Raw genomic sequence first — 10,229 nt, 5'->3', positions numbered from 1 at the left:
CGAACGCCGCATTAAGCAACTATGCATACCGCATCCCAAAGCACAAGCGCAAGTACTCACCGGTGGCTCGGGGTGGTGGATCCTGGGGCGGCGACGACGACTAGGGGCGGCTCGGATCGGCGGATCTGGGAAGCCCGTGAAGCGGCTAGGTGGAATAGGGGAGGGGCGCCTCCGCGGCGCGATTCCGCCCGCAGATTTGGCCAAAATCGCTGGCGGCAGATGGGCGAAACCAATGGCGGGTGGCGGCGGAAGGGGGTGGGGAAAAGGCGCGGGCTGAAATGTCCCTCCCGCCAACAACTTTCTTGGGATACGCGGCACCGTCGGGTCGAGGCGAAAACCTGTGGTTTCGCGGGTTGGGATGGGATTTTACCGCGCCCCTCAATTTTTTTTGCGGGTCCGACGCGTTTGTGGGGTCTGGCCGGGCAGCATTTTACGCGTGCCCGTATTTTGACGGTTATTTTGCGGGTCGGGGCATTATACAGGGTCTGGTAGGGATGCTCTTAATCCCCTAAAACAGAAAAATATGTCTCAAACATAACTTACAAGGAATCTCCTAAAGATGCACGAATTGTTATTATCTGATTTTACTTTTTTTGCAGGTAATTATCTGATTTTACATGAATTAACTGGGAGTTCTTACTCTCCCATCCGATCACTATTTTTCTTATATAAACTTACTAATATAAAATAGAAATATGTTGCCTTGCTTCAAGAAAAACAAGTGCCTTGCACATAGAAGAAGACCGAACTCTCTGCCAACTCCTCGACCTAGCAGTATATAAACAGGCCTATGAGGCGGAGCGGCGGAGAGGAAACTGTGTGTTCGGTCGGCCTGTATCCACGAGGAGAGACATGACGCCCACCATAGCCACTGCTCTGGTGCTCGCACTGACCCTTGCACACCATGCCTCCCTTGCCGCCGCCGCCGGCCCCAGGGTCATCATCGTCGGCGCCGGCATGTCCGGTACATTTTGCACACACCACCATTCACATGATTAACTAGCTCGCGAGCTAGCCAGCGCACGTAACTTTGCACGTTGTGCGTGTGGTTGCAGGGATCTCGGCTGGGAAGCGGCTGTCGGAGGCCGGGATAACGGACCTGGTGATCCTGGAGGCGACGGACCACGTCGGCGGGAGGATGCGCAAGCACAACTTCGGCGGCGTCAGCGTGGAGATCGGCGCCAACTGGGTGGAGGGCGTCAACGGCGGCAAGATGAACCCCATCTGGCCCCTCGTCAACTCCACGCTCAAGCTCAGGAACTTCCGCTCCGACTTCGACGGCCTCGCGGAGAACGTCTACAAGGAGAAGTACGTACGCCAGATCAGTCGAATGAATTACCACGAAAACGCGCGCGCTAACTGACGATCTATCCATGCCTGCATGAGAAATAACGTATCGGCAACATATGCTTGTTGGATGCTAGCTTTATGAAAAAAAGAAACAGAACTGAACGGCACTAGTATAATTTAATTAGTCTGAAAGGGCCCTTTTAACCCCGAAAACGTGGGTTGAAATTAGTAATCTCTCAAGGTTTAAGTTTCACGCACCCTGTTTCTTAAGAAAATTTGAACTTCGAAACGAACCAGGCCACCACTTTGTTTGAGTAATTTGCAGACATTTCCAAGTCTCAATGAAATTGGTGGTAGCCGTATTTAAAAAAAAATGGTAGCAGCTGAGCTGATCAAATACTACATATAAAAGGAGGGACACTTGGTTTGGAACTAATTAGTTTCCCCTCAAGATTCAACCATTGGCAAGTTGGCAAAAATTGGTGGTGACAAAAGCTATGATGTTTTTTTTTCATGTCAGAAATGTTGTGATGTTGGTATGTGTAAACTTGACAGGGGCGCACTACCGGACTCGCGGTCTATGCCTACGGCCACGGGCCGTCGGCATAGGCCCCTAGGCCGTCGACATAGACCTATGCCGACGGCAGCCGTCGGCATAGAGCCGTCAGTCTAGATTACGTCAGCGTACTCCTGTCAGACCGTCGGCATAATAATGCCGTCGGCATAGGGGTCTATGCCGACGGTCCTGGCGCAGCCGTCGGCATAGTTTAGCCGTCGGCGTAGTTCTCCGTCTGACGGCAACGGACGGCGCCGTCAAACTGCTGGCAGGCCAAGAGGCGACACGTGGCAGGGCTATGCCTACGGCAAAGCCGTCGGCATAGGTTTAATCTATGCCGACGGTTTTGCCGTAGGCATAGCCCAGCCACGTGTCGCCTCCTGGTGTAACCTGGTGGCATGGCTATGCCTACGGCCAAGCCGTCGGCATAGATATAAATCTATGCCGACGGCTTGGCCGTAGGCATAGCTGTGCCACGTGTCGCCTCCTGGTGGCTCCTGAATTTATCTATGCCGACGGCTTTGCCGTAGGCATATATTTTTTTATTCCCTGTTTTATCTTTTCCAATTCATTTGACAACATTTCAAAACAGAATAATATGAAATATGACAGTTCATCAACATCATTTAAACATAGTCAAGTTCATCATCTAAAGATCATCACCGGCGAAAGTCCACGAACATAAGAGTAGTGCAAGACATGAAACATCATAAAAGTTGAAACATGAAAGACATGGCACAACGGCCGCATACACGGAATCATCATCGACATCAAGCACCACCGAGTCCACCTCCTCCAAAACCACCACCACCACCGAGTCCACCTCCTCCAAAACCACCACCACCACCACCGAGTCCACCTCCGCCAAAACCACCACCAAGTCCACCTCCGCCAAAACCGCCACCGCCAAGTCATCCTCCGCCAAAACCGCCACCGCGACCACCATCACTCTGCCAGATCGGAGTGACTGGGGTCGACGTAGCAGGAGTCGAGCCACCGGTCCCCTACGTGTTTGAAAGAAGATTCTAACGGTAAATATGACATGATAGTGTTGAATGAACGAGAACTAGTTTGTCATTAGTTAGGAAAATTTACTAACCGGAGTATCACCGCCTAGTGCCAGCCATTCCTCGAACGTGGGAATGTGTGGGGCGTCTCCCGCAGGTGGTGGTGGGGGTCCAACTTGTGGTGGCTCCGTGCGGTTAGTCCAAGACGCCAACATAGCCTGGATGTTAGTTAAACAAGTCCACTTAGAAACAAGCCGTGATCAACAAAGTTAGAAGGAATGAAAGTGCAAATTTGAGCTTGGTTTAAGAGGGCAAAACTAACCGCCATCACTTAACGGCTGTAATCATCATTTGCCTTCACTCGTTGCAAGTACTCCCTCACCTCAATATGCCTATGCTCGAGAAAGGTCTGATATGCCTACAAAATTGAGGTTGTTTCTAAGTGGGCATTGATGAAAATAAACTAAGAAAGATAGAGACAAAGAAGATAAGGGGAAGTACTTAGAGCACGTTGGCGGACTAAGGGAGGCTGCGAACGCCCCGTACTCTCTAACGGGCTCGGGTTGGTAGCTCGAAGCCGTGTGTACGAGATCGACGGAGTGACCAAGCCATCGAAACACGGATACCGGCCATGGGACTTACCCTGGATGGCCACCACCGCCGTGTCGTCGATCTGAGACTGGGCGACCTCAGGAACGGGAACATCCGGATGCAACTTCTGATAGTTCTGAGTGTAAGACTGCAGGTGTTTCTCGGTGTTGCCGTAGTACTGGCTCTCGCCCTCCTTGCGATCACTCCGCTCGCGGGCCAGCTTCCACGACTCCATGTCTGAGAGCGGCCTCTGCAACTTGTCCTCCTGCAACGTCAAATAGAAGTTAGCCATACATAAGAACATGACGGTAAAGAAGAACCAAAATGCATCTTTCATATAGATATACCTTCATGGCCTTGAAGCCCCAGTGGTTCCTGTTTCCTTGGCCGTGTGTCCCGTCTTTTCCACGGTTAGCCCGGGCCTTGATGCTCTTGGCAACAAACTCTGGATCGTCACCGACCCACCTATCCACCAAACACGCCCATCCGTCATGCTTTCCATAGCACCAACGAGGAACAACCTATGCAAATTTTGGAAGCATGACATGTGAGCACGAAACATATAGTTGACTCCTTGAAACAATGAAAAGTCAGTAATAGTTACCATCATGAACTGCTCCCTGCTCATGGTAATTTTTTGCCTCTGTGCTTGAGTTTTGGTCATCTTTTGTTGCAGGTAGATGTGGTAGTACTGTGAGACGGCAACCCAACGCACCTCGTACTGCAACTGACGAGCTTTCTTCTTTGCAGACGCAAGTAAGACCACGTCGGCTCTGGCCTTGTGCTCATCAAGAGTTGCTGCAATCATGCATAAACCAGAAGGAAACAAGGCATGATTTGAGTGATTCAATGATAAACTATGAACGAAACTAAAGACAAGTGATTCAAAAGGGAACTTACCCAAAATTTGGTGATCACGGCCTTAGCGGCCGTCACGTACTCTGCGTTGCTGCAAGCCTCGTAGTGGGCCCAGCTTGTGGCCAAAACACGCAGCTGTGGGTCCCTGTCTGGCCGCGGGCAGAATAGGCCAGGCCAAAATTGCTTCAACAGGACAGTGAGAAGGCCGTTCAGTTTACGGCCCTTTCCGTGAAGGATCCAGTTACTGCAAAAGAATCAAAGGGTTGCCATGTGTACAATAAAAAAATGTTGTCATGTGTTGAAAGTATGATTGAGATGCACTTACTTTGTCCCCGCAGGTTCAATGAGCCACTTGTGCGCCTCGAAAGAAGGTGGTGTAGGTACTCCGACATTACCACGCAGCCACCCCTGCGGAGCACCCGGTGGCAAGTCACCCCACAACTCGGGGTCAACCTCCCCTCCACCCTCCTCGCCCTCCTCGGCCTCCTCCTCCTCGGCCTCCTCCTCCTCGGCCTCCTCCTCCTCGACATCAAGAATATACTCCTCCTCCTCAGACTCAGAAGCTGCATCAGCATTGGAGGGCATCGAAGAAGACCCTCCTATTTCGGACACGGCCCGAAGTTTTTTGGCCCGGTTGCCTCTCCCCCCACCTCCTCGTCCTCTAGGGGCTCTCCCCCCACCCCCTCCTCCTCTAGGGTCTCCTCCCCCAACCCCTCCACCTCCCTGTGAGGTGCCATCCTCGCGTAGTCGGGAGGGAACCTTGTGGGCTCGTCCACTCCGAGTAAGTCCTCCTTTGAGTTTACTGAGGAAACTGGCACCGCTGGACTTGCCCATGATTAGCAAACCTGCATTGAGAAGAGAATAAACAATTAGTAAGGATATAAAAAAAAAGCATACAGGAAAGACATTAATAACGGAAGAGAACATTATTAAAAGAACATACATTTTCTAGAACCCATATGAATCATCACTATTGTAATCTATTTGTCGACCGGTCTCATCATCACTATCCCGCATATCTTCTTCGTTGTCTGACGGAGGTGGAGGCTCTTCCTCATCGTCAGCGTCAGCGTCTTCATTTAACTTTTCAAGCATAATTATGTCTCTTTGATTCACAACTGCCTCACCATCAATCCGGGCGCCGTTGTCGTTTGGGTCCAGGTCAACATAACCCAAGTCATCATCCTCCTTGTTTCGGACCACGTCATCATGTTCCTCTTGAAAAAACACTCCCTCGTATGTCATGGGGTTTATGTTGTAGTAATCATCATCGTTCGGGTCTGGTAGCTTACCATGTGGCGACACCTTGAACACAACTTCCCAACCCTTTAGGTACTCTTTCTGGCATGGGTAAGGCAGATAATATACTTGTGTGGCCTGGGTAGCGGCGATAAAGAGATCAACTCCGGCATAGACGGTTGATGGTTTAACTTCAACTAAACCAACAGAAGGTGTATGTCTCAGACCCTTTTTGGGGTCGAACCATCAGCATTTGAACACAGTGAGACTTAGGTGTTTACGGCCACATTTGAATGTAAGCTCGTATATTTTTCCTACCCTTCCGTAGTAATCTACATTATTATCTCCTTCGGTGAAGACTCAGGTATTTATGGTTTTGGGATCAGGCCGACTGTTCTGGTGCTCCTCTGTATGGAAGCGATACCCATTCACATCATACTTTTGGCATGTCATGACGGTAGGGTCAAAACCCATGGAAACCCATCTCAATTCTTCATCCATTGATTCGTTCGGATCATTTCCCTACAAGTTTAATTGAAATTATAGGGTGCATGAGTTTAATTGGAAGTGTGAAATGGGTAATAGGGAAGTGTGAAATATTACTTTCTCCATGAACCACGCAACGAAATTTTTCCTTCCATCAGCACCCTTTCGGAGAAGAGCAAGTGCCTCTGCTTCAGTAGGAGGCAGCATTCCTGTCCATTCTTCCTCAACGAATCGACTACAATAAGAAAAGCGGTATAAGAACTAGGCAAAGTGAACATAACGAATTGACTAAAAGAATGGTGCAAAGGTATTACCTCATCCACTCATCCTCAACTTCTTTGATGTTGTGCAAGATATAGAACATGACATCCTCCCACTCATCTCGTGGCATGACATAAGATGTCGAGCATCCAGCCCTGCCACCTTGCCCAGTGAATAGAGGCAACTTGGGTTTATATTTGGGTTCTTCTGTATTGTATCGAGACACCTTATTGTGCAACGTGGGAACATGGTCGGGATAGTAGGCTGTCCTGAGGTCTGCCACCTCCTCTAGGATAACTGCCTCAGCTATGGAAGCTTCAATCTTAGCTTTGTTTCCACATTTCTGTCTCAGATGCTTGTTCTGTCTCTCAGGGCCGTACTGCCAACGATACTGCACAGGGCCCCCCAACAATACCTCGTTCGCAAGGTGCAAAATGAGATGTGTCATCGGAGTAAAGAAGCTTGGCGGGAAGATCTTCTCTAGCTTGCATATCAACTCCGGCGCCTTCTTATGCATTTCTTTTATCTTCTCAAGACATACTTCTTTAGCACAAAGCGTTCGGAAGAAATGGCTTAACTCCACAAGCACACGCCAGACACGCTCGGGAACATAGCCCCGAACCATCACCGGCATAATCCGCTCAATCCATACATGATAGTCATGACTCTTCAGCCCGGTCACTCTGCCCGTTGAAAGATTGACCCCCTTACTTATATTCGACGCATAACCATCAGTGAACTTCACGACGTGTTTCAGCCACTTGAATACCTCCATCTTATGATCCTTTTTAAGTACGAAGTCAGCATCTGGCTTGAACCAAGATTTTCGACTGCCTGTGGGAGGTTGCATGTGAAGACGTGGTCTATCACAAATATTCTGTTGATCGACTCTAGCATTAACATTATCCTTTGTCTTATCAGGATTGTTGAGGATTGTGTTAAAAAGGGACTCTGCGACATTCTTTTCGGTGTGCATCACGTCGATGTTGTATGGAAGTTTGAGGTCCTTAAAATAGGGAAGCTGCGTGAAGGGGGTAATGTGAGTCCAGTTGTGCGTCTCACCATATCCTTCAAAACATTTTTTCCCTTTACCGATGCCTTTGCCTTTGCCTTTGCATTTGCCTTTCCCTTCACTGGCAGGCTTAAGAGCTTTGAGCTGAGCAAGCACATCCGCACCAGAAAACGTTGGAATCTCATTTACTTCATGAACAACTTTGCCTTTTGTGAAGTTCTTCTTGTCTTCCCTATCAGGATGGTCTGGAGGGAGGAATTGTCGATGCTTGTCAAAGGAAACATACTTGCCACCCTTCTTCAGCCAAATGAAAATCAAGGCCTGCATGCACACTGGGCAAGGCATCTTTCCACTTGTACACCATCCGCAGAACAGGGCATAGCCGGGAAAGTCATGCATGCAATACTGTAGCCAAACTTTCATCAAGAAATTTTTCTGCAGATGCCGGTCGTATGTCAACCTCGGGAAGTACCAAGAATGGTGCAAATCATCCACCAACGGCTGCATAAACACACTCAAATTCTTCCCTGGATATTCAGGCCCCGGAATTATAAGCGACAGGAACATGGTCTTGCGTTGCATTATGGCGCCGGGAGGGAGATTGAGCGGAATAACAAATATGGGCCAGCAGCTGTATGGATTAGACGACATACCATATGGATTGAACCCATCACCTGTTATAGCAATTCTGACATTCCCAGCCTCGGCTGCTTCCTCCGGGTACTTTATATCGGATGACTTCCATGCTTCACCTTCTGATGTATGTACAATTTTTTTTGGATTGTACCTTTTCCCTTCCTTGTGCCACTTCATCATTTTGGCAGACTCCTTGGTGATGAAAAGGCGCTGCAGTCTTTTTATAAAATCAAGATACCGAAGAACCTTCACAGGGATTTTTAGCTGCCGCTTCTGACCATGCTTATCGACCACCTCAATATACCGAGAGGAACCGCACTTCCTACAGTAGTTGTCATCCGCATACTCATGCCTAAACAAAAGGCAATTCTTTGGACAAACATGTATTTTCTCATAGTCCATGGAGAGCGCCTTCATGATTTTCTTCGTACCGTACAGGGTTTTCGGCAATTCATGGCCCTCGGGCAAGCTGTTAGCCCATACTCCTAGAAATGCTTCGAAGCAACCTCGGCTACAGCCGTACTCAGCCTTCACTTCCACCAGTTGCGAGATGGCATCCAGCACAGACAGCTTGGCACCCTCATAGAGAGGTTTCTTTGACGAGGCCAAGATTTCCAGGAAGGCCTTTGCGGTTTCCTCCGGCTCCTCCGGTTCATTCGCTGAATGTGACGGAGGTGTCGGCTGTGCAGCAAAGACATCATCTAGCATGTCTCTAACCCCATCTTCCTCATAACCAGCGACGCGTTGTCGTATCACATCCTCTCTACCACGGTCCCGCTGGGCAAAGTTTATCGGCATATTAAAGTTGGGCATAAATCCATGCGTGCGAAGGTGCTTAGTCATCGCACTCTTATCTCTGCGGATACGTCTCTTACATCTGGCACACGGGCATTCTGGCACCATCCTCATTGGACTACGGAATATCTCTTTCAAAAACACATCAGTTTTCTCGACCCACTCTGTTGTTACTTGATTCCGACGGAAAAACCCACTATACATCCACTGATTATCTGCCATCTCTGCTTTATTGGAACCCACACAACAAAATTAAGGATTCATTTAAATTACCCACATCAATATTTTATTTTTTACAAGGTTGACATTTAATCCACCTACATCTCTAATAGGTAAAGATGGGTCCTAATCCCACCCGAGAATGTGTAGATTGAGTACGGTCCATGCTCTACCCCATTCCGAGACAAAATTTAGGCAGCACCTCCCCGCTGTTCTCCAAATACACGTCTCGGCAAAATGCCGAGAGAATGTGCATCCGGAGAACAACAGGGAGGCGCCGCCGAAATCCTGTCTCGGAACGGGGTAGAGCATGAACAACGTACCCAATCTACACATCCTCGGGCTGTCCGTGGAAAGCGCTGGACAATCCGAAAGAGCTGCGGTGATAAATATGCAATTGAATGCATATTTATCGTTGTAACCCTTTCGGACGGGAGACCTAGGTTACGCGACTTGATGTGAAAATTCAATCTAGTGACATGGAAAAAAAGTGGACGAGGTCATGGAATTGTTGCTCACCCTCCGATGTAGTCGATCAAAGGAGAGGGACGATCGTGGACCAACACCTCCAACGTCGACGATCACTCCACGAAGATGGAACACCACAAATCCTGTTATTTACACCGAGTGAAAAAAATTAGGTCATCACATCACATTAAGCATTGACACTTTAAACTATAAAGAAAAATCATATTTTGTCAACTGTCAAATTTGGAAGCACTTATCATATCGCATTTTAGGTCATCACCTCACATTAAGCATTGACACATCAATTTTTTAGCAAGATCATCATGATTGAATAACCGCTTATCGTATCCCAAATTTGAAGCACATCTCACATAGCTACTTAACAACATCACAAACTGAAAATAAAATCTTCGTTAACAATTTTATGAACTAAGTGACTCAAGTTGCTTTTTTAACTATGATAATTCATTTTGCCGAGATTCATCCATCTAGCAACCTAACCGTAGCAAAATAACTCATTTTGCCAAGATTCCTCCATCCATCTAAGATACATATACAACATTCATCCATCTAGCAACCTAACAACATCCAAAATCCATCCATGCATTCATTCATACATCGAACAATAGCTAAATAATGCAAAAAAAAGGAAAAAAAAGGAGTGTTAGCTCACCGGGCAGAGAGGCCTCACGGTGGTGGAGTTGGAGGCAGGGGCCAGCGGTGGAGGTGAGGGGAGGGCCGGGGCGGAGCTGGGCCGGCCGGGAAGGTCGGCCGGTCGGACCAGCAGGGGGCCGGCCAGTCGGACCAGCAG

The 10,229-nt window shown here is 48.4% G+C and overlaps 1 pseudogene; it reads left to right on the top strand.

The window, feature by feature from the left end:
• Window positions 1-852: 852 nt before the first annotated feature.
• The window catches only part of LOC119292806, a 26,695-nt pseudogene continuing 17,318 nt past the window's right edge, over window positions 853-10,229 (top strand).

This window comes from Triticum dicoccoides, chromosome 4B, assembly GCF_002162155.2.
Source record: "Triticum dicoccoides isolate Atlit2015 ecotype Zavitan chromosome 4B, WEW_v2.0, whole genome shotgun sequence".
NCBI lineage: Eukaryota > Viridiplantae > Streptophyta > Magnoliopsida > Poales > Poaceae > Triticum > Triticum dicoccoides.
Note: the sequence above shows the minus strand (reverse complement) of the source record. Positions and strands in the feature narration are given on the sequence as shown.